The 24828-nt window shown below is 43.1% G+C and overlaps 1 protein-coding gene across 12 annotated transcripts in view; it reads right to left on the reverse strand.

Moving 5' to 3' along the window:
• STN1 (STN1 subunit of CST complex) overlaps positions 1–24750 on the reverse strand; it is a 480640-nt gene extending 455890 nt beyond the window's left edge. For 3 of the 12 annotated variants that reach the window (XM_085606910.1, XM_085606856.1, XM_085606895.1), the window contains exon 1: positions 23967–24101. The gene's annotated coding sequence lies outside the window, so the exon portion shown is untranslated. Of the gene's footprint in view, positions 1–23966; positions 24102–24565 lie in introns of those variants that run through there. The other 9 variants (XM_085606821.1, XM_085606780.1, XM_085606864.1 and 6 more) reach the window with 8 other exon arrangements.
• Between the last annotated feature and the right edge of the window lie 78 nt (positions 24751–24828).

Genomic DNA, 24828 nt, shown 5'->3' on the forward strand with positions numbered 1-24828 from the left:
CGGTAGTTTCCGGCAGCAGAACCCGAGCAGAACCTGAGCAGAGCCACTGAGCCGCTAATTTGCGATCGAGCGGCTCTCCCAGGCAGTGGCCGCTAGCAGCCTGGGGGAAAGGTCTTTGCTGCTGTTGTTGTGGAGGAGCCACCAGAATTTATAACAGCACTCTCGGCCATTGACCATTGGCACTGCAGCAGGCGTGTTGTTCTGCTGACTGGAGTCAGGAGACTGCAGACCGCAGCCCAGAGGTTTAGAGGGGAGAGGAGGCTGCTGCAAGTTCTATCACTCAAGCCGTGGGTTCACCAGGATTGCCAGGAGTGGACCAGAAACATCAAAATAGGGGGCCGTTTGACAAGTTGGTGAGTCCTGACGCCCGTTGCTCCCATTATTGTTGCCAGCTCGCCAGCTTCTTGCTCCTCCCCCACTATCACTCCCCCCCTACTCCTCGACTGTTGGGTGCGGGTGTGGGTGGGGGCGAGGGTGAGGGGGTGAAGAGGGTGAGCCGGCTCATTGAAGCCTGTGCAGGGCGGGCGAATGGGAGGAGGATCTTTAGGGGAACAAAGAAGAAAAGGGGCTGCGAGACCTCATAGGGAGGTGATCTGAGAAGTGCGCCACTTGACAGAGGGGGCAGAGAGTGCTTCCTTGGTTGGTTTAGAGGCTCTCAAGTTTGGACTTGGATCTTGGATTTGTGACTGCCCTCTTGGTGCTAGTGCCCGGAAGGTCCAGAGGGTTTTTCACAAGAGATTGGCGTTTAGAGGGAGAGAGGTGACGAGTGATGAAAGGAGGAGTAAAAGATTGAAATAGAGGAAAAGTGCTGAAAAAAGTGGTGAAGAAGAAAGTAAATAGAAACAGGTTGGTCTGGAAAAACGGAAAACGGAAGCAGCTTAGTCCACCTGACCCTATCGGACAACATTAGCTAAAACTCCCAAAAAAAAAAAAAAAGGAGAATGAGATCAGGTAAAGTCAGGCAAACTCCAACACAGAAGACTAAGAATGAAGGGAAAAAAAGTAAACAAAAAAACCTCATAAAAAAACGAAACTGAAGCTCGAGACATAAAGGTAAATAATCCATTAATATCCCCTATAATAACAATGTTCAGGAAAAAAGAGGACAAAACAAAAGAAAGTTAGTCTTGGATGCAAGATTCTCCCTTCTTAAAGATCCTGGATCAGCTATTTATTCAACATCAGCAGAGATGCAAGGTCTTAAAACACCATTAGCGCCTCAAAAAACTACCATAGCCTCAAATAAAATACTTAACTTACAAAAAGAAGTAACGCAAGATATAATAAACACAACCCAGTCATGGAGTACGCAAATAATGAATGAGGAAATAGATAAGCTAAACTTAAAAACAGAAGATCCAGAAGAGGAATCCATAGAAGTTATGACGGATAATAAAAAAAAAAAGAAGAAAAGTCTGAAAAAATAAATACAGAGACGACTACAAGATTAAACATATGGGCTAAAATCCACCATAAGGACCAAGACTATGATCAAGAAGACCTTAAAGAGCAGGTTGAAATAAGCCAGAACGTTAATAGATCAGCATCAATCAGTCTGTTAATGAGTTAATCATTTCGCAAGAGGAAACTACAAATGAGAATATTCAAAATCAATTGGATCTTCAAGGTCAAAAATCCACTCAAAAAAATATTAATAATAACTTCATCGGGCTGACAAATGATACAGGCTACCTAGAAAGCGAAGCTCAAGTATTAAAACAGGATAAATAAACACAGCCTTTACAAGGAGAGACAATGAGTGATCAAAGCAGTCTCCTTGAACCTTTTAAAACATTATTACAAACATTACAGACAACTACGAAGGCATTTAGTATGCAAACAGATAAAATGGACATTCAAATTGATTTAATGAACATAATTGCACAACAAATAGCAGGAATAGACATAAAACTGGACAATATGAACAACTTTATATGAAGAGCTCAATCCAAATACTCAGCTCAGTGTGCTTGTAGCCCAATAATTGACAAACTGAGTCTGCTACCATCACTACTAGAACAGATAATACTACTTAATAAATCAAACTTAGCAGTGGGAGATTACAAAGCTGAAGTCCAAGAAAAACAAATAGTTAATACTATGCATCTTTGTAAGTCTCCACCTAAAGAGGAATTAGATCAAATTGAAATTGACAAAAAGCTGGAAGAAATGCAAGATCAAACAAGAAAGGATCAACGAACAACAGATAGCCAAGACGAGATAACGGAATGTACTGAAACATCGAATCCAGAGAAAAAAAACAGAGCTCCAAAGCTATCACGGAAACAAAAAAAGCGAGATAGGAAAGAAAGGAATAAAACTGCTTTAATAGCAAATCAACAGACAACCAAGGTTTACTCAATCTTCTGCCCAACCGGGATAAATAAGGCCGTAACAGGCAAAGTTAATCCAGTATCAAGTTCAGAAGAAGTTTCGATCAGTCTTAGAAGTTTAGAAAAGTCTGATAAAGGCAAAGCAGAGGTCGAACATTCATCTGGAAAAGGAATAGTTATAAAACAGGAACAACATACTGAACTTGGGGGATGCCAGGAGAACATAAATAATAAGGAAAAACAAATACATGATTCAGAAAAAAAAAAACATATCCATTGAGAATAAAATAGGAAATAAACAATCGACTCAGACAATGGAATCAGGTGGGATGCAGCCACAGAAAAAAGGTAGGCAAGAAACTGATCCCAAAATCGGAGACCGGAAGATGGAGGAACAAATAAAAAAGAATAAAGAGAGAAACCGACCGGCTCAAAAGACGCCTACCCAAAAAATTGCTGACAATAAGGCTGCAAAAAGACAAAGAAGTGCAGGAAATGAACAAGTCTTAAAAAGATCCCAGGAGATAGAATGGTATGAATCAAAAAAGGAACATGAAGAAACAGAGAAATTAAATTATGAAGATCTTAGGTATAGCATCCCCATAGGAAAGAAACCAGATTCCTCTGCGGCCTACGAGTTCTACGAAGAAGACGTCGACACAATTGAAAAAAGGCAAACAACAACACAAATGGTCAATAGCAGAGAGAATGACCAAGGAAATAATGGGCAGGAATCAGCCAGCAATATTAACAAAGAGATCAATCAGGAGAAAATAACTTTATTGGAAATTCCAACTCAAAACAACAGAACGGCAAACCCGAACCAATATGTAAACTTAAGAATTCAAATATATGACGAGAAAAAACAAATTACAGCCGTCGAAGAGAACGAGGACCCTAAATTACAAATAGAGCAACGGTATCAATCCCTGAGACAGCAAATCCTTATGACACCGGAATTTGACTCTAAAGGCCCACAAGATACACTAAATAGAGGGAACATATTGAAATTGACGGCAAGTATTCCAGCCCTAAAACATCTGCACTCGTCCAATCTACTGGCTGTAGAATTTATAATAAAGGGAAACAATAAAGACATAGAGAAAACTTTAACAACATGGCAGTCAAAAGAAGATGTCCAGTTAATCATGAAAAGTATTCTGCAATTTGAAGCTCGGGGAATTAAACTGTCAAGGCCAATAGCACCTCGTTACCCAGGCCCTTTGATCTTAAATCCTACCTATAATAAGAAGAACGGCTCAAACCAAAAAGAAACTAACAAGCATAAACAGACAGTTCTCAAAGGAGCAATAGGTAGCAACCTTCCGGCTTTGTTAAAGAGAGAAAAACTGAATGAACAAATAACCAAAATTACTCCATGCCAGGATAAATGGGGTTGGCTTCCAGGAGCGTTAAGCTTAGAAAAAGGACGCGGACCACAGGAAGTAACAACAGATAAGCAAGATCTAGGAAATATTCAGCTGCTTTCATGGAACATTGCGGTGGCAAAAAAATGGTTAGGAAACGGCTGTCAACCCAACAACTGGGAAAAGTGCGACATAGTAGCACTGCAGGAGACATGGGCACAGGAAGACTTTCCCCTTCCAAAATATACACATTATACAGTTCCAGCAATAAAAAACAAAAACTATGGGCGACCTAAAGGAAGTCTTGCAGTATATATATATCCGTAGCATTAAAAATTGAATCAGATCACTTAACATCAACAGATCCAAATGTTCAACTGATAAAACTTACTGCAGAGACAATCGGCAGAACAAAATCTGTTCTGCTGATTAATACATATGTGCATCCATCAGTATGACGTAAAAAAGCGCAAAATGCCCTGCTGATTAACATAATTACAGATATAAGGAGTACACACCCCACATTGGATTTGATACTGACAGGGGATTTTAACTTCAATTTAAAATACACCCCGGATGAAGACGACAAGTTATGCGCCGACAATACATACTGGAATGTCCCGCAGCAATATCAGCCAAAGAGCACAACACCGGACCCTGAAGGTCGGCGCCTAGTCAATGCTTTGGAATATCTTGGTATGAGAATAATAAATGGACGAACATCAGACGATTTCCCCCCAAAACATACTTTTCACGGAGGAAAGACTAGATCAAGACTGGATTATACAGCTATCTCAGTCACCTTGATACCATATCTCACACACTTTTCCATAGAGTACACTACTAGGAGTGATCACTCCTATCAGCATATACGTTTTGGGCTAAAAATTGGCAAATACCAAGTGAAAACGGAAATAAAAGGAAGTATCTATACAACTGACCTAAAACGCTTAAAATGGTCAACTGAAACGATAGAAACATTACAGTCCAGCTTAAAGTTGAGGATAATGGCTGGCGAACTGGAGGCCCCGAATAAAGTCCTAGCCTGAAAAAGATTCACTTTGGAGCATTCAAAACTGATGACAGTGAGACACCAACCAAAGGAAAAACAAAGAATCAGTTATGAAATAATTCAGAGACCATCGAAAGGGCTAAGAGTTTTGAAAAGTGATCTCAAAAAGGCCATTAGGAGACTAAAAAGAACTAGTCATGACCAAATAGCCTGGGGCAAGGTACGGCAATTGAGGAAATCTTATAAAAATCAGCAATGGGAAGAAAAAATAACAAGCAAGGATAAATTCTGGGCCGAATTACTTAGTAGCGCTAAGAAAACGAACTCAAACACATTCTGGAGAATTATAAATAAACTACAAAGACCGGTAAACGAGCTATCATCAAACATACAGGAATTTGAGTGGGCCAAATTCTTAACCACAAAATTTACAGAAACAGTAACTCACGACACGTTAGGGGCAAAGATCAAGGTGCACCCGGAGAAAAACAACATAATTGAAACCATTACAAAACGAGATGGTAAAAGAATCAATATAGGAGAGGATGATAAACAATATAAAAGAAAAAAAAAGGCTCCAGATCAAAAACCAGTGGAAATTAAATCAAAAACTCCTAAAGCCATAGGCACTACCCCATCAAAAGCAAAGGAAAACCTGTTATTAGACGGAATAAAACGCATTATAAAGACGAGCAGAGGGGATGGGGCGCCAGGACCTAACGGAATCCCGCAAGTTATTTTTAAAAATGATCCAACATTTTGGAGCGAGCACTTATTCAAACTATATAATGAAATAGAGCTACTAAATTGCATTCCATCGAATTGGCAGGGTTCAATACTGACTCCCATCAATAAAGGTGGAGACAGACAGAACCCATCAAATTACAGGCTAATCGCCCTCCTGGATGTTGAAGCGAAATATCACGCAGCACTTATTCTGGAAGATTTTAAGGAATGGTCAGACAGCCATAATTTAATCCCAGTGAATCAGACTGGTTTTAGGAAGGGTATTGGGACAATTTCACACATCTTAGCTTTATCCATAATGGCAAATAAATGTAAACAGAGGAAACAACAACTTAACCTCTGCTACATAGACCTAAAGGCTGCATTTGACAGTGTAGACCGCCATATCCTCTGGAAAAAACTGCAAACTTGGAACGTTCCCGAAAGGATAATGCGGGGAATACAATTATTTTATTCGAACACATGGATAAGGATTAAAATAGGTGATGGCAGCAGATTATCAAGAAAGCTGACCACAACAAAAGGCCTTAAACAGGGATGTGTATTGGCGCCACATCTTTTTAATTTGTTCCTATCCGACCTTGCACAGAGGCTAGATTGTACTAACTCTCACCCACCGAAATTAGGTGAGCTAGCACTCACACACCTCTCGTATGCTAACGATGTGGTGCTAATGAGTCTAACAAAAGTCGATCTACAAAGACTTCTAAACGAAACATCAGACTACATCTCAGAGAACAACCTAGAGATAAATACATCAAAAACAAAAAAATGGTCATTGGAAGTCGGCAGAGAAGCAAACAGATCATCTGGCTTAACGGCAGTCAATTAGAGGAAGTTAAGAACTACAAATATTTGGGATTTTACATAGACAACCTCCAAATCACACTGAACAGAAAAAATATATGACTCGGAGAACTAGCGCACTTATATTCGCCTTTAGCCAATTGGCAAAGAAGTTGAAAGGTCCTTCATATAAACCATTGCTAGCTGTAATGACGGTGAAAATTCTCCCTACAATAACATATGCTAGTGCAACCTTTCATGGCAAGGATGTAGAACTTTTAAACCAACTAATCGTTTCTACGTACAAAAATGTTTTTCGGGTAGATCGGTCAGCTTCGCCAGCCCAGGTGCGTCTTGAACTTGGCCTATTAAACGAATCAATAGGAAGAATGTACGCGACCTTAAAGCTCTGGTATAGACTGAAATTGAATGTGGGAGCATCACCAATTAATAAAGCACTTTGGACCGAAGTTGAACAGAACAGGAAATCACCTTACAACCAATACCTAAACAATTCCCTGATAATAACCTGTACAAAAGATTTATGGAATAAAAACTTGTCCTATTTAAGCTTCAAACAAACACTAAATAAAGTAGCAAAAATTCATTCATTACTAATTGATAAAAACATCTTCAGGACAAGGTCGCATGCATGGATGGTGATTAACAACTACAAGACACTTGCACCAGCCCATTATCTGAATGTGACATTTTCCATTTAATCAGTGGCGGTGCGTCCATTGGGGGCGTTGCCCCCCCGCCCGCGCCCCGCGCCCGCAGCTTCCTCGGCGTCTCTGAACTTAAGTAAACTCTCAGTTTACTTAAGTTCAGAGACGCTGAGAACTGTCAGTCAGTATGACGTTGGACCGCCCACCCCCTTCAGAGTCTGAAGGGGGTGGGTGGTCTGGCGTCATGTTGACTGACAGGCATTGTCCGGGGCATCAGGCAGCAGCACACAAGTGCGCATGAGTGGGCACGGAGGGCGATTTTTGCACCGTGCCCAGTCATGCGCACTAGTGTTTCCAAAGGCTGGCGCATGCCCATTAGGAGAGCGAGGGTTGAGCCAAGGCTCAAGCCTCGGTCTCCTAATGGGTAGGCGGGCGGAGCGTAAGCCTGCTCTAAGCCAATCCTGGTGCTGCTCCAGCACCAGGATTGGCTGAGAGGGGTCTTGCCAACAGTGATGGGCTGCCTGTTCCGGTGAGTGTAGGCGCCAGAACCGTCGGACCCGAGGCGGCGCGGACCCGGACCTGCTCAGGTAGGATTTGGATTTTATTTATTTTTTTAAAAACCCACGCGACACCCCCCCCCCCCCACGACACGAGCCGCGACTGATTGGGGGTGGATATCATCTGCTGAGTACTTTGTAAGGAAGGTGGGATTAACAGCCGTATTCTCTCGGCACGGAGGACGGTGGGTTGGTATGGCTCGTTCCAATACCCAGCAAACTACAAGGAAAGATTGCATGTTTTGCTCTTTATATTTTATGTCTTGGGGAGGAAGAACTGGCATGGGTCATTCAATACCCAGTGGAAGATGATTTGGTAAGGATTGCTCTAGGTGCCAGGACTAAGGTGGGTCTAGCATGCACCATTTAACACTTGGAGGATGTTGCTGTGGGTTACTTTCATTGCCAGAAAAATCTGAGATTGCCATGCCTTGGTGTTGAGTCCCAGCGGAGTGCGGAGTTAGCCCGCAATACTCCTGGCACCCAAGGCTAGGAGCACAACCCACTTGTGGTGGCATTGGGCTAGGTGAATTTGGCGTATTTTCCTCCTGGGTTTCACACACCTTAGTGCCTAGAGGAAGGTGAGGTTGGCACCACTTGCTCTTGGTGTCTGGGGAAGAATTAGCACAGCAGGCCATGCTGTTTGTGCCCAGGGGACGACTGAGTGGCACACCTTACTTGCAGTTAGCTCTCACTGGAACGAGGAGTTAGCCCAAAATGCTCTTGTTGCCAGGAGTCAGCTGCAGTTGTGCTTGGTGCCAGGAGGAAGTTGGACTTCCGGGGCGTTACATCACTGTTGTATGTGTGCAGGTTTCACGTCCTTCTTTCTTTCTGTGTTTTAGGGTGTGCTGGTTTCAGAGGCCTTAAATCTACTTGTTCTGTCTCAGGGCCGCTAGAATTATGCGGCAGGAAATGACCCAATTATGTGACAGGGTTTATCTGCCGCGAGGAAAGGCAAACGTGGCATAAAGCGGCATTTATTTGTGTGGTGATATTACAGCATAATGTTGTCAATTTTGCATGTGAACACTGCCTGGGAAAAGGTTTCACCTCATTCGTACCAGATTAGAATCCAAGTAAAGTAATAAGGAATTGAAAGATGACCAGTGAACCTTTGCATAAGGCCTTTCACTGGGCGGCAGCACAAGTTACTGCGAGGTTTGTAACGTTTCATCCGTTTGAGCTATAAACATTGCTGGTAAGATCTGCAACTTATTCAGCAGATGATGCATAGTGTGGCAAATGCGGCAAATCCATAAAACACTGCATACACAGAATCTCATAATGTCCAGCTTGTAGCCAGGAGCGCTGAAGTTATGTGGCAGGGAACGTCCAAATTATGCAGCATGGTTGACTAAATGTGTAAAAAACAAGTAAACAATGTGGCGCTTTTTTTGATAGTAACCTCATTATTTAGCCATTTTACCCGTCAACAGTATCTGGGCAGAGATATGACCACATTGCATCCAGTCCAACACCAAAATACAGCAATAAACAAGAGAAAGTTGGCCAGTCAGCCTCTGGCAAAGACCTTCCATTGTGTGGCAGACAAATGCTAGTAGCTTTATTTTCCGTTTGAGATCGATTTTTTTTTTATAACATCAGCAGATGACTGATTATTTGGCAAATCCATAAGTATGCAGCAAACATTGTGGTCGTAACATCGCATATTTCCAGTGGCCTTGATTATAGGTGTGGGTAGATTTCAGAGACCTGGTTTCTTTCTGTTTTTTTCGGGGGCGGTGTAGGCTTCAACCGCCGTGTTTTCGTGTTTTGACACGTGCAAGGTTCAAAAGATCCCCTTGTCTTTCAGTACCCTGCAAGTTTTAGAGGCTTTATGTGTTTTCGTGCCGGTTTATATAGCGCGAACTCGACCGGAAGGTATTGAAGCGCTTTACTTTAGCACCAGTTACCTTACACAAGGACACACTCATGATTGGTAGGACGGGGAGATAAAAGTGACTTGCCCAGAATCCCAGGATGTTGAGCCGAGGCTTGAACCTGGTTCCCCAGCTCCGAAGTCGGCAGCTCAGGCTGAAAAGCAACATCCTCTGAGTCCTAATTTGGTCTCTTTGTTGTATGTAAGTGCAGGCTTCAGGGGCTTTGTTTTTCTAAGTGTGTTTCAATTTCCTTATGTGTTGATATATTGTTGATGAGCATAGCTCTACATGCAATGTGTGCTGGCTAATAAACTACAAAGCGGTACAAAAGGGGGTGGTGATGGACGGAGCATCAGAACCAATCAAACACTCACACCCAGTCAACAGATCTGGGTTTGATCCATCACCGTTCTTTAGCCCACTCTGCCACCCCAGTTCAGACATGGCCATATGCAAATCAGTCTGACCCTGTGCCTCATGGGAACAGTCCAGCCCAAACTGCCAAGCCATGCCTTCCCTGGACCGGAAACAAGCTTCCTAGGACCGGTTTCTGGCATTTCAGCCGTCTTCAGCCAGGCTTGCTTGAATCCAGTGGCAAAGTGAGCAAGGGACTCACGTCTGAGCATACCCTGCCAACTTATGGCGAACAAAGCGGTACAAAAGGGGGTGGTGATGGACGGAGCATCAGAACCAATCAAACACTCACACCCAGTCAACAGATCGAAAATAAACTACAAGACATCATGGCCAGATGTACTAAATGTGTGGCGGTCGCTAACTGTCTAGTTTGTAAAATCAGAGGTTTTGCAGCTGCTTATAAGTTATTTGCTATGTGCTAAACCCATTTTTGGAGTCACTAAAGTTGTATGAATACTATGTTCCTGTAAATAAATTGCGCTGCTGTAAAGTAAAAGTTTCCAATATTAAAAAGCAGTCAAAGGGACGATGTTCTACTAGCCCTTGCAGGCGACCATCCCTTTGACTAGCGACTAGTGAGTCCAGTGCTTTGAACCCTCATTACGGTTGTTTCTGAGCACTCCCGATGTTGGCAGGTGTGGGAACTGAGGCACCAAAAGATCTGCTCTAGATTACAAAGTGTGATAAAGTGGTTAAGCCAGGGGCAGAACCCTGAGTCCTACATCAACAGCCAGTGCCACAAAACCATTAAACCAGTGGCCACGGCAATTATGTGATTCTGCATTGGAATACAATTGGCATATAATCTACCTGCCTCCTCTCATTCTCCCGAGGTACTTGCAAAAGGCAGAACTCTTATATAAATAGAAGGAACATAATTTATTTATTTATTTATTTTTGCGATTTTTACAGCGTGCAAATACCCAGGGGTGTCTCGGCGCTTTGATGATCAAACTGAACAGGTAAGGCAATTATTGTGCAAACAGCCACGTTTTGAGTTGTTTTCTGAAGCTAAGCAGTGTAGGGCATGTCTTGATACTGAGGGGGAGTGAGTTCCACAGTTTGGCAGTGGCAACTGTGAAGCTTCTGTCACCCCAAGTGACCTTTTTTGTGCGTGGCACGTTGAAGAGGTGGGCTGATGAAGAACGAAATGTTCTAGATGCTTCTAAAGGTCTAAAGGCGTGTTTCAGGAACAAAGGACCAGAGTTGTTAATGGCCTTGTATGCTATGCAGAGGGCCTTGAACTTAATGCGGCAACTCACAGGGAGCCAGTGGAGTTTGGGAATGGAGTGGGAGATAGAATTGTGTTTAGGGATGTTAAGCAGAAGCCTGGCTGCGGCATTCTGTACCAACTGAAGTTTTTTTAAGCACCTTTTCCTGGGCGTTGAGGAATAGGGAGTTACAGTAGTCGGTTTTTTAAAATACCAGGGAGGTGATTAGGGTCTTTGCAGCTGAGGTTGGGATGAAGGGTAGGAGCTTTTTAATTTTCCTCAGGGTGAAGAAAGAGGCCGAGACAACATTATTAGCATGATGGTTAAAAAGAAGCCGATCACCAAAGATGACTCCAAGGTTTCTCACTTTAGTGACAGGTGTGGGAGGAGTGCCTAAATTGTTTGGCCACCACTGAGGGGACCAACAGGGCTCCAGTTTACCAAAGGTCATGATCTCAGTCTTGTTGGAATTCAGTTTGAGACAGTTGGCCTCCGTCCTGGTGTATTGAAAGGACTAACTGAGTGTCATCAGCATAGGTAGTGAGGCTGATGCCATGTTCCTTAATCACACTCGCCAAGTCCGACACATAGATGTTAAAGAGGGTCGGACTTAGCGAGGAACCCTGTGGTACACCGCAGGGAAGGGAAAGGGGAAGTGATAGAAAGGAACCTAGTTTGACATTGTGGGAACGGTTGTGTAGGAATGAGGCGATGAGATCCTTAGCTTTATGTACCACACCCATGGCTGCGACACGGTCGATTAGGATGTTATGGTCGACCGTGTCGAAGGCCGCGGATAAGTCCAACAACACCAGGACTGCCGCTCCTCCCTTGTCCATGGTGTGTCTTATCTCATCCGCTGCCTTGATGAGTGCCGTCTCTGTTCCATGGCCTTTCCTAAAGCCAAACTGTGTATCGTCCAGAAGGTTGTGGGTATGAATGTAGTGTGATAGTTGTTGGTTCATGAGGTTCTCGAAGATTTTAGCTGGGAAGGGTAGGCAGGCAATAGGTCTGTAACTAGCCGGGTCAGTGGGGTCAAGGGAAGGTTTTTTTAACAAGGGTCTGATAATTGCTTTTTTCCACACTGCTGGGTAGATACCTGTTTGGAACATGTTGTTGCATATGTTGACTAAGGCTGGTGAGATTGCCTCCGGAATGAGGTTAAGGATGGAGGGAGGGTATGGGTCTAGTGGTGAGCCTGATTTGATGGTTGTAATAAGATGGGAGATTTGTTCAAGTGTGACAGGCTGGAAAAGTGGAAAAGATCGGGTGATGGAGGAAGGGGTAGAGACAGAGGTCTTTACCATGGGTATGGTTTGAGGGGTGAATGCAGAGAATATGGAGGTGACTTTATCAGTAAAAAAGTCTGCCAGAGAATTGCAAAGTTCTTGCGAGGTGTTTTCAGGTGGGGCGGGAGGGTTGGCCAGATGGTTGACCACCTGAAAGAGCTTTCTGGTGGAATTTACTGCTGAGGTGATCTGAGTAACATAATAACTGCTTTTCTCAGTGGCTAGCTGCTGTTTGTATTTAGTAAGCGCGTTTTTGTATGTGATTTGGTCAGTGGGGTTGTAATGTTTGCGCCAGTTTCTTTCTAAATTCCTGCAGAATTGTCTCTGCAGGCGCAGGTTTTCGGAGAACCAAGGTGCTGACGGGGAGGTACGGTTTGGATAGATTGTTTTCAGTGGTGCCTGATAATTTATTGCAGTATTAAGGTGAGTAAGATAGTTACTGGAGGATGTGACTGGATCGGTGTCAGAAGAGTCTAATGCGGTTGCAAGAGTAGCCGCTAGTTCGGGAATATTGATGTTTCTCCAGTTCCTGGACGTAACTGGTGCCACGGGTTTGGATGGAGGGACTTTGGGTGATTTAAAATTAATGTGGAACAGTACCGCTGAGTGGTCAGTCCAGGTGAGGGGTAATTGTGAGGAGTAAGCAAAGTCTGTGTTGTTACTGAATATCCCGTCAAGGGTGTGCCCTGCAGTATGCGTGGGTGCCACGACTAGTTGGATAAGTCCTGCGGCTGCCATGTCTTACAGGAGTAAGGTCGTGTCAGTGTCAGTTTTGGCCTCTAGGTGGAAATTAAAATCGCCTAGAATAGTGAAATTAAATTTCCCAGCAGCATTCTCTAAGAGGCTGTTAATGTTAGCTAGGAATTTGGGGCGAGAACCTGGAGGACGGTAGACTAAAATCCCTGTGAGTGACTGGTTGCCAGAGAGGGTGATCGTAAACGAGAGTGCTTCGCATTCCATATTGGGGAGGGGGGAGGTATTAGTGCGGAGGTGTTCTTTGTATATAATGGCCAAACCGCCTCCCTTTTTTAGTGGTCTGTCTAACCGATTGACACAGAAGCCAGGTGGAAGAGCCGCCGTGAAGTCAGGGTCAGCTGCCGCGTCTCCCCACGTCTCAGTGACAAACAGTATGTCCAGAGAGTGTGCTGAAATAAGTTCCAAAATGTCAAGATAGTGTTTTGGGAGGGAGCGTGCATTTATGAAAGCCGCCTGTAGTGGTTTAGATACTCTTTGTTTGGGGGGGAGGACGTGTGCAGAGTTTACAGATGGATGGTCCACAAATGTGTTCTGACAGAAAGAATTGAGGGGGAGTGTGTGATAGCAGTAGAGAGGGTCTAAGTGCATGCAATTGCGCAGAGCTGTAGATATGGTGGGGAGAGGTTGGGCCAGGGGGATGGCACGCGGCACGGCCCAGGACGGGCGCAGACGGGCATGACTCTGGCGCGACTCCGGCGCGCTGACGGCGCGCCCGCTGTGCACGTCCGCTGCGCTTGACTGAGTGCATCGCCTTATGTACCGGGGGGGAGGCGGAGAGCTACACAGCTAACCTTGCAGGAGGTGGTGGCACACCGGAAGTGGAAGGGGGAGTCTTCCGGGTGTGGCGCTCGTTCCCTCCACACTGCCAAACTTTTGGTGGTGGAGAAGTAGAACACGCCTGGTACAATTAGGTGAGTGATACAGCGAATTAAATGGTGAAACAATGAGGTTCAATACTAAGTGCAAATATCTTTTAAAATCAGATACAGTGATAACGATTAAAATACAGTACGCTGCGCTTCTGTTGCTAGGAGCAAGCTACCGTCGGCAAACAGGAGCGGGACTGCTGTTTAAAAAAACGCAACCTGAATTAATCTCAGGTGGTGATCTCGATCATGGGTGTGAGCACGCTGCTGCGCTCGTAAGTTCAAATTCAAACTACCTGGCAGAAGCACCCTTCAGGTCTTATGTACCGGGGGGGAGGCGGAGAGCTACACAGCTAACATTGCAGGAGGTGGTGGCACACCGGAAGTGGAAGGGGGAGTCTTCCGGGTGTGGCGCTCGTTCCCTCCGCACTGCCAAACTTTTGGTGGTGGAGAAGTAGAACACGCCTGGTACAATTAGGTGAGTGATACAGCGAATTAAATGGTGACACAATGAGGTTCAATACTAAGTGCAAATATCTTTTAAAATCAGATACAGTGATAACGATTAAAATACAGTACGCTGCGCTTCTGTTGCTAGGAGCAAGCTACCGTCGGCAAACAGGAGCGGGACTGCTGTTTAAAAACACGCAACCTGAATTAATCTCAGGTGGTGATCTCGATCGTGGCTGTGAGCACGCTGCTGCGCTCGTAAGTTCAAATTCAAACTACCTGGCAGAAGCACCCTTCAGTGGGGGGGTGAATGAACACACCCCCCACTTTGGGGTATCAGTGTTATAGCCAGGGCCACAGGATGTATTCGATGCTGCTGCGTTTTAGGCATGATTATGGATTTGATACCTTAGCTATATAATCCATCATCTACAGCCTAAATTGAAGATTTTAACAAAAACCATCAGAAAAAGGATCAAATGTTACTAAAATGCAGTAATATGTTGCTGCACAGTGGATGGCCCTTCACATAGTGTTAACATGTGCAGAAAATGACATAATAATGAAATACTACCCTGCATTACACTGTAAAATGTAGTCAACCCTGCTGCATAATTTGGTACTTCCTGTTGCATAATTCCAGAGGACCTGATTAAAGTGCTGCTGCTCTTCCGGTCCTTGAGAGAGGTAGAGAGAAGCAAAGGAGAGAGATGGGAGGGTAATAGGGGTCATAAGGAGGAGGCTGGGGCATTGCTGGGTGTATTGCATTAATAACCTTCCTGCTTCCTCATATTTGCTTGAAAATGCTCCATTTATCCTCTATTTTTTCAAAATTTTCTCGGGGGAGAACCCCCGAACACCCCCGAAGGTAGTTTAAGCTCGCTCGCTACGCTCGCTCGCCTCAGTGCAGAACTGTCAGAATTTAACGCCCACCACTTTCAAATGTCACCAGCCGCCACTGCATTTACTTGAAAAAGCAACTAATGGCTAAACAATTCGGAAAATTACCATCAGCTGCGGATCAGCCCACTTGGTTATATAAAGGGTCAAAATCATGTCGACTTTGCGGCTACCATAAAGAAGATTTTATTCACATTATTTGCATATGTAATCAACTTCATAATGCTCGAGTCGCTCTTCTTAGACACATTTTTAATGATAGAGGAGGCAGATCCTGTAGAGCTGCTGTAATAGTAAGCTTAAATCCATCGGACACACAACTAAACTGTAAGCTGATCAAATTTTTGAAAGTTTTTGATCAGGCACACAAAAGTCACCAGGTGTGACATCAGAAAAAGGATAATAATGTGGTAAATTATCTGTGAAACAATGTCATTTTATGATCTTTTTAAATTCCTTTTTCGTTTTTAAATTGATGTACAGTGAGCTTTTTGGTTTTCTTTTTTTTATATGTGTTTATATTGTTAAGGTTTTAATTGACCAAACAATAAAACTTTACTTACTTACTTACTTGCTTGATAATTTCATCAATGCACTGGAAGAAACCAACAACAAAAAGTTTGTCAAATACCTCAAAAATCTTTCTGGTGAAGGAGTAAAAGAGGTAAAGAAATGTCCACAAACTGATGACGTCACATATCTGCAAATCAAAGAAGTGTTAAATCTCAAATTTAATCCTATGCTGATTATGCAAGATATATTTTCAGTCAGAAACGACAGGAAGCTGGTGAAACAATCGCCGAATTTGTTGAGAGACTTGATAACTCATCAAACACTGTAAGTTTAATTTATTCAATGAGGAAGAAGCTATACATCTCCAAGTTATCGGCGCATGTCTGTCAGATTTATTCAGACGACGACTGCTTAAAGAAACCCTTAGTATAGAGCGAGTTCTCTTGGCTGCCAGAGATGGGATGGTGTTGACCAACAAGCTGCTGAGATGGAGGCCAGAGGTGCCCAGAATGAGTCAGTCATGAACATGAAAAGCAAGCAGAAACACAAAGCTCAAGGACATAAAGTGATGTCTCTAAAGAAAATTGTGCTTTAGATGTGGATTTTCGTTTCCACAAAAAGGTAAATGTTCCGCCGTTGGACAAGTATGTAAAGGCTGTAGGAAGGAGAACTATTTTGTAATCGTTTGCAAGAAGAAGGAAAAGCTAAGTGTGTCACAATGAGAAAACAAAATGGACGCCAAAACGTTCCAGAAGCGTCGTTCTAAGCATGCACACAAGGCCAAGTGGCAACATCTGCTGAGGCAAATTGACACTAAACAAAGTCAATCGTCGTCTAAATCTTCGTCCAAGAGTTCTTCAGTTTCACTGTCAAGCGACAGTGAGGAAGACAGATGTGTGATGTCGCTGGTTACCTCAGAAAAAATATGCACGTCGGACATGCAGAGAAACATAAGACTCAATGAAAAATTGATGAGTAAAATCACAAAAGTCATTCAAAAACTGCCCGAAAATTACACTAAAAAATGGTTGCGCCTTACCTTTTAATATGGACAGTGGTGCGTGTATAAACATTATGCCTGAGGAGAAATACAACGAACTGTCTCCATTGCCCCATCTCATGCCATCAAAGACTAAAGTATATACCTGGGCTGCATATACGCCATTAAAGAGTCAAGATTCATTTGCAACAACCATGAAACACAAAAGTATAAGCCCTCATTAATGTACTTCAATGTACTGCGCAAAGTGCCTGTTTTTACTTGGTTTCAATACTGCTGCTGATCTGGGACTGATAACTGTGAACTACAACATGAATGATCATTACAAAATAGTAAGTCAATTCCCAAAGTTATTTCATGGATTGGGAAACCTTAAGACCATGAAAGTCCAACTGCATATCAATGAGAACGTTAGTCCTGTTGCTCATAGACAAACAGCATTTCATCTACAAGAAGCTGTTGAGAAAGAGCTTGAGACATTACTAAAACACGATATCATTGAGAGATCTACTGAACCAACCTTGTGGGTTTCGCCCATAGTGGTAGCGCCCAAAAAGGATAGTGAAGGAGCTGTACACATCTGTGTTGATTGGCGTCAAGCCAAATGATAGAGAACGACATTCCAGGCCCTATATTGCCAACATGATCACACAGTTAAATGGTGCTAAAGTCTTCTCTCACCTTGATCTGAACAAGTCATAGTCAATTTTATTGTACGGTTAATTAAAACCTTGACAAACAGACATTATAGTTTAAAATATTCAGCATTCAGAAATTAAAGCATCCCATTATAAAGTCAGGCAGATTCATATTCGACACAAAGGAAAAGTTAAGACAGGCCATTATAAGGACAAACAGGGCAGTATAAAGTGCCAGGTGCAAAGCTGCATTTTTAGGTTGAGCCTAGAGACTTTTAGTAAGGGGGCTTCGGAAAGTTCACCACACGCTTGTGCGTGTGGTTTTGTTTTCCTCACTTTCCTCATAGGCTATTGGGCTTTGCGTGCGTCTTTCTAAGCAAGACAGCACACAATTGGGCAAAGGCGGGTGCATGTCCTGCCTTTGCTTCGCCCACGGCCTATCGCTTGCAGTTACCCGCAGCAGCGACATCTGTTTTCAATTATCGTGCCCAGACACGGGCGCGATAATTGAAAACAGATCGCTCACTGTGGCGCACGCACCACTCGTGGGCTTGTTCTGGATTCGGGGGATGTGCCTATTGTGTGCGGTTTGAGCGAGCGCTGCAGACAGTAGACTGCAGATCGTTGCCGCTTGGTTTTCCACTAATGACAATTACATTAACAAATGAGTGTCAGTCTATGCGTTAAAAAAGCGTCTGGTGCAGGCAAAGTCTCAGTTCTAGTCCGCAGATGTCCGGTGACTCCGGTCACGCCGCTAACACTGCTGTCCCGTTCGAACTACTATTACTACATGCAACTGAACAAACCCTGGGCGCGTCAACGCGTTCGTACGTTCATTCTTCATCACGCACTGCGCTTTGGCAAGCCTTGGAAAGATGGCGAAGGTTTCAGACATGTATGATGTAACATGGGAAGGTAAATATAGGGGTTTGGGGACCAGAACCGTACATGTCACTTGCACGGACAGGAGGCAGAACTCGCAGAGTTAGTGGAGAGGCAGGTGTAACTTGTTCATTTCAGAGAAGGTGCCTGCTGTAGTGCGCCATGGGACTTTAATCGCTGACACTCTGCTCCCCTCCAATGGTCTGCATTTCTAGTGTTCGCTGTGTCGCTGCAATTCAGTGTTTGTACTGTCCACTGTACTACCCCATAGGGATTCCATGTCACACCATCTCGTATGGACAACACGTTCCTAATCCCCGACTTTCCTTTTGTAAATAAATATTTTCCGTCTTGTTAGTTTGAAGTGTTTAAAGACTACAACTATCAAAACGCTCTGAATGATATCCAAGCCCCAGAAACATTGTATTGTAATTGTATTTATATAGCGCTTATTACACCTGACGAGACGCCTAGCTGACACTAAGTTATCCAGCAACCTGACTCTTCATTTTTTACCATCTCCGACAACCTTTCTCATCATCAACCCCCTTCTCCCCACCATATGTATATATATATTACGACATATACCGACTGTGAAAAGCAGCGTGCTATATAAATGAGAGGATACCACCAGCGATACCCACCGCCTGCCTCCGCCAGTTTAAATGGTCCTCCCTTGCAGTCGTCTGCTCGCATTGCCCCGTCAGCCCCCTTTAGTCCACTGCCCTCGTTAATCAGTTATTTGCTTTGCCTCTCTGTCTAATCAGTCTGCTCGTGTCCTCATTTGCAGTACCCTCAGTACAGAATCATGGCCAGGCAGAACCCCTTCTTGTCAATTTATACACTTCAGATAACCTTCAAATGCGGTCTTAGCATCTGCACTCTCTCTTTACAGCTTTAAGCGTTATAAAGGTTTAGAACGTGACGGCGTTTTATTGCACGGGAGCTGTTGTCTGTAGTTCCCTACATGAGCATAGGGCAGAAGTGTTGTACAGTGATTGCATCATTAAGGAGAGTTGAAGCTTGTAATTCTGTTTTGGATCAAGGAATGAGATGGACAGGAAGTCTTTGTTTTCTGCAGGCTAGATGTTTAATTCATAGCATGTTTCTGTCATAATTTGTTCATTCTATTAAACGGTCACTATTGAGGTGGTAAATGATAATCTTTGGTTTTCGTGGTGTTAAAAAGTTGCAGGTCTGATAGCAAGCATATTATTGAAACCTGCCGATATTTATTGTTTAGTTTACATTTTAAAGTAGCTGTTGTTTTTTGTGCAGTCTAACATTAGCTTGTTTAATTTGGTCTTTCAGTTGTACATAATGCTTCCTTGGTCATATATAAGGTAACAAAAATGCTTCTGACACTTCTTTATTATAACTTTTCAGCATGCTGCAGACTTCTGTACAGCACAGCTTTAAGACATAGGCAAAGTCAATACCTCTGGCAAAACACTTATAAGGTCCCATAGGCGAGACCTATTGGCTATGCCAATGCTTGTTAATCTGTGCCATGTAAATCAGAGCAGTCTTTTCTCTCAATCAGAGGGGAAGTGTGCAAAGCGCAATAACGGAGTAAACCAAGAATATTATGTAAGCAATCCAGAACCAGCCTATTTGAAAGCCCATAATACGCTCAGGGGGCTAAGTGCAAGACAAGATTTTCCACTTTTCAGACCAGCCCATTATAAAAGCAGACAATACATTATAACATACCAAGTGCAGAGGAGCATTTTGATCAGATGACACATTTTAAGGATACAATGCAATATTGACAATTGCGAAGCAGCATGTTTAATCACTAAGAAAAGCACTGTGAAAAGTGCAATAGTGGAGTACACCATAGCTGACCCTTTTTTGGCATGCAGTGCAGTAAAATTTGAACAAAGGCTATCATCAATTGGAACTCGAAGAAACTTGAAGGTACACTACCACCGTTTCTTCCCATATTGGTTTGTTCAGATACAAACTATTAAATGTTGTTGTGTCACTAGCTGCCGAACTTTCCAAGATGTCATTTGACGTATTAAACAACCTGTCATAAATGCTTTCAATTACAGTGATGACATATTAGTTTTCGGAGCTACACAAAAGGAATAAGATAAAGCTCTTACGTAAGTGTGTAGTTTACTTGCTGATGCAGGTTTAAACTTAGAATGCTGAGAAATGTGAGCTCCACAAAACAAAACTCAAATTCTTTGGCCACATCTTTTCTGAAGGGGGTATGACGCCAGATCCAGCTAAAGTACAAGCTTTGTCAGCCACTAAACCCCCACAAGATGTTACTATGTTACATTCATATCTTGGCATGGCCAGTTACTGTTCCTGGTACATATGTGACTTTGAAACAGCAACTGCTCCCTTAAGAGACTTAATAAAAAATAAATGCTTCATTTCACTGGTCACATGAATGTGAACAGTGTTTTAAGAAAATCTAGCATGCAATTGAGAATGCCACTGAAATGGCCTACTTTGATCCGAAACTTCAAAGTTCGGTTGTTGTTGATGCAAGCCCGGTCGGATTGGGCGCGATCCTTGCCCAACACTATTGACACTCAAATGCTCCAAGGCATATTGTGGTATATGCAACTGGAAGTTTGTCACAAACTGAATGCGTATATTAGCAACCAGAGAAAGAAAGCTTAGCAGTGGTGTGAGATTGTGAACATTTCCATGTATTCCCGTATGGAAAACCTTTTATTCTTATAACAGATCATTAAGCATTGCTTACCATTTATGGCAACTCAAAAGCCAAGATGCCTCCTAGAACTGAATGTAGGGGTTTGGGACAACATGAATATGACTACACTATCATGCACCAACCAGGGAAAGGTCAAACCCCTGCTGACTACTCTTCAAGAGTGCCATCATAGTGCCCTGGTAACCCTTTCAAAGCGACTGAAGCCTAAATTAACTTCATTGTAAGGCCCAATACACCAGCAGCTATTTCATTAGAACAAATAATTGCTGCAATGAGCAAAGATAGTGAAATGTTGATGCTAAAAGACATTATTGCACATCAATCTTGGAAACAGCACATTCAACCTCTCACACTTGACAATGAATATCAAAAGTTAAAAAATTTGAAAGATGAACTGCCTGTTACTCAAGAACGTATTTCTTACAAGGTTCAAGAATGGCCATACCAGAGAGAGTCTGCTACAACAAATAATTAAAGAGGCCCATGAAGGACATCGTGGAATATTGCCACAAAGCAAGATCTCCGAAATCGATTTCGGTCTCCTTATCTTGACGAGAGAGTTGAAAGAAATTTGAAGGCCTATCATTTGTGTGATTGCTTATCTTCCAAAACCACTCAACATGCCTTGAAAATGTCTGACTTGCCAAAACAGATAGAATGATGTAGACTATGCACACTTCACTGTGACTTTTTTTGTACCCTAAATTAAAATTTCTGTCAATCTGTGTGCTGCAAAACCAAAGGAAATGATGGACGGAGTGTTGAACAATGCAAGCACTCACCCCCAGTCAACTGATCTGGGTTTAATCCACCACCGTTCTTTAGCCCACTCTGCCACCCCAGTTCAGACATGGCCATATGCAAATCAGTCTGACCCTGTGCCTCATGGGAACAGTCCAGCCCGAACTGCCAAGCCATGTCTTCCCTGGACCGGAAACAAGCTTCCTAGGACCGGTTTCTGGCATTTCAGCCGTCTTCAGCCAGGCTTGCTTGAATCCAGTGGCAAAGTGAGCAAGGGACTCACGTCTGAGCATACCCTGCCAACTAATGGCGAACAAAGCAAAACCAAAGGAAATGATGGACGGAGTGTTGAACAATGCAAGCACTCACCCCCAGTCAATCTGTGTGCTGCACCTGACTGTGCCAAAACATGCATGGGAGAGAATCGCTATTGATTTATTTGGTCATTTTAACAATGGACATCACCTGATAATGGTCATCTGTGAATACTCCAGTTTTCCATTGGTAGAAGATCTCTTATCGACCATTCAAGAGTCATTGAGAGGTTCGGTGGCCTTTTTGTAACATGGGGTGTTCCTTCGATTCTAAAGTCTGACAATGGCCCACCATTCAACAGTCGATAGTTCAGATATGTTCTTAATCATCTCAATATGATCCATCAGGAAAAAAAGCCTCTTTGGCCACCAGCAAATGCCGCTGTTGAGCAGTTTATGAGTCCTCTTAAAAGGACCATCCAGCGTGCTACACTGGACAAGCTTGATCCGAAGTCTGCTCTCTCTGCTGCTGTTCGAGTTTATCACTCGACCCCTCATTCAACGACAGGTGAAAGTCATGTCACCCTGATGTTCGGAAGAGCAATGACGACCAAAGTATCACAATGGACAAACAGAAGATCTACAACAGATAGCGAACTTCGTCAAAAAGACTTGTTTTGTACGCAAAAGATGAAAGTATATGCCAACTAGTCTTGAAGTGTCAAAAACATTACTTTAAATAAAGGTGATAGAGTTTTGGTACAAAAACAGAGAAAATGCTAATCTGGTGCTCCCTTTGACGCTGAATCATTCAAAGTTGTGACTAGTAAAGGACACAAGGTGACTGCTCACCGTCCTGTAAAGTCCATTACGCAAGATTCTTTGCACTTAAGGCATTTGCCTCATGGTTCGCCAGGACTTCATGTCAGTGTTGAGACTGGTTTGATTAAGACTGTAGAGAGCCCTGTGACTGCATCTGTCCCTACATCACCAGTGCCTTCTCTACTCTATTCCCAGACTCAGAGGACACGATCCGGGCGTTTGGTCAAAGCTCCACGACGACTTATTGAGGAGCTGGTATGTGTGCGTGCAAACAAAAATTTATTTTTTATTTAACAAGGAGGGAGATGTAGTGCCTTGTGTTAGCGATGACGGGACCCTTTTGGTTCCAGATGGGCTGTGTAGACCTAGGACGTAAGTGTTCAAGTGTGGTGAATAGAGTTCATGTTTAGAACATTGAGTTTGCAGCTACAGGCACAGGAATAAAGACGTTTAATACTAAGCTCTGTGTGTGGCATATTCATTTACGAATAATCAAGCTGGGGAGGACGCTACACTTGCTTCCTTCTGTCCTATACTGCTTGACATTCCAAACTAAATCCTACTGAGCTCTTCCCACCAGACTCATTGCACAAGCCGCTATAAGCATGGTCCAAAACATGGTGTATTCACTAACAACACTGCAAGCATCCAGTAACAGTGTACTAGGACACGGGAACAGTACAATAACATTCCCTCCATTCCCTTACACTCAGGCATACACATCCGTACATAATAAATCTTTTGCATCGAAAACATTTGACTGAGTTTGTTCAAGAATATAAATTGCACACAACTAATCGATATAAAAACTCCAATAAATGTTGCACAACACATAAGTATCGGAAACTCTTACAGCTAACACTACGTACTACCTCTGAGCTCCAAGGTAGCGTGCGACCCGTTCACAAAGCACTTCTACACATCATCGTGGAGCAAGCGCTATTAAGTGTGGCAAAAGACTCATTTAATGTCTGCTATCCACATCATGCACTCCATTCTTGGTATCAAAAACACTGGAATCTCCACCCTGTTAGTCTTCGTTTATTTTATTTGTGCAAAAGCTTTTGTTTCAATGAAGCAAGTGTTTAAGTCCTCGATTGACATTTACTTTCATTACTACTAGTCTAGAACGTGCTCTAAACGTAAATGTTTCTCCAAATTTCCCACATAAGTACTCACCTCACTATAGGACTAAGGAATGACAATTTACTGTCAAACTAATGATCTTCATAGTCAACAAATCCAGAACAAGACATACCGCTAGCGCTAGATTGAAACGGCACTGTAATTTCAGTAACCTGACAGTAAAACAAGACCGAGAACCCATAAAAATGCGTTCAAAACAGTCACAACTTGCACAAAGATGATAACCGGTTAAACATGTAGCACTTGCAAAAAATGAATGTGAATTGTAAATGTAATAAGTTACGTAATAATCTAAAAAAATACTCGAAACAGCAATATAACTCTTTAGGAGACAGAGCACGATAGTCTCAAAAAGAATTATGGGGTGCAAACTAATATAATAAAATGTTTCTTGTAAACAATACACAATTAGAACAAGTTTGGATAGAGTAGTGGGAGCAGACCGGCAACTTTTGCTGCTGCGTGTTTGCCTTAGAAGCAAGCGCATGTTATTGAAAAGTATTGAATAAGGCCAGTTTTCAAGACTGAAAAGGGTAAATGACGCATAAAAATGATAAATTCTAGTACTTCTGAGAGAGATAGATTTTACTCATCCCTAATGAAGACTACATGTTTATATCGTTGCTGCATACATTGTACTTGCCCATACCAAGATGGCCGGTACCCGAATGCACAAGCTGGCCTCACGCCTCTCTGCGTTCGATGTTGGGCTGTAGGCGTGAAGGCGATTTGACTTTCGAAGCTGTAAGGCTCATAAACCGGGATGTTCGTGGTACCGCTATGGCCATGTTAAAGTCAGTCACAAGACACAGGCAGTGTATCCATTGAGATTGGACATAGCATCGATCCCTCCTACTTACTAAGAAAGGTTGCCTGACCTTACAATGGTTGTTGC

The sequence above is a fragment of the Triturus cristatus genome, chromosome 1_2 (genome assembly GCF_964204655.1).
Source record: "Triturus cristatus chromosome 1_2, aTriCri1.1, whole genome shotgun sequence".
Taxonomy (NCBI): Eukaryota; Metazoa; Chordata; class Amphibia; order Caudata; family Salamandridae; genus Triturus; species Triturus cristatus.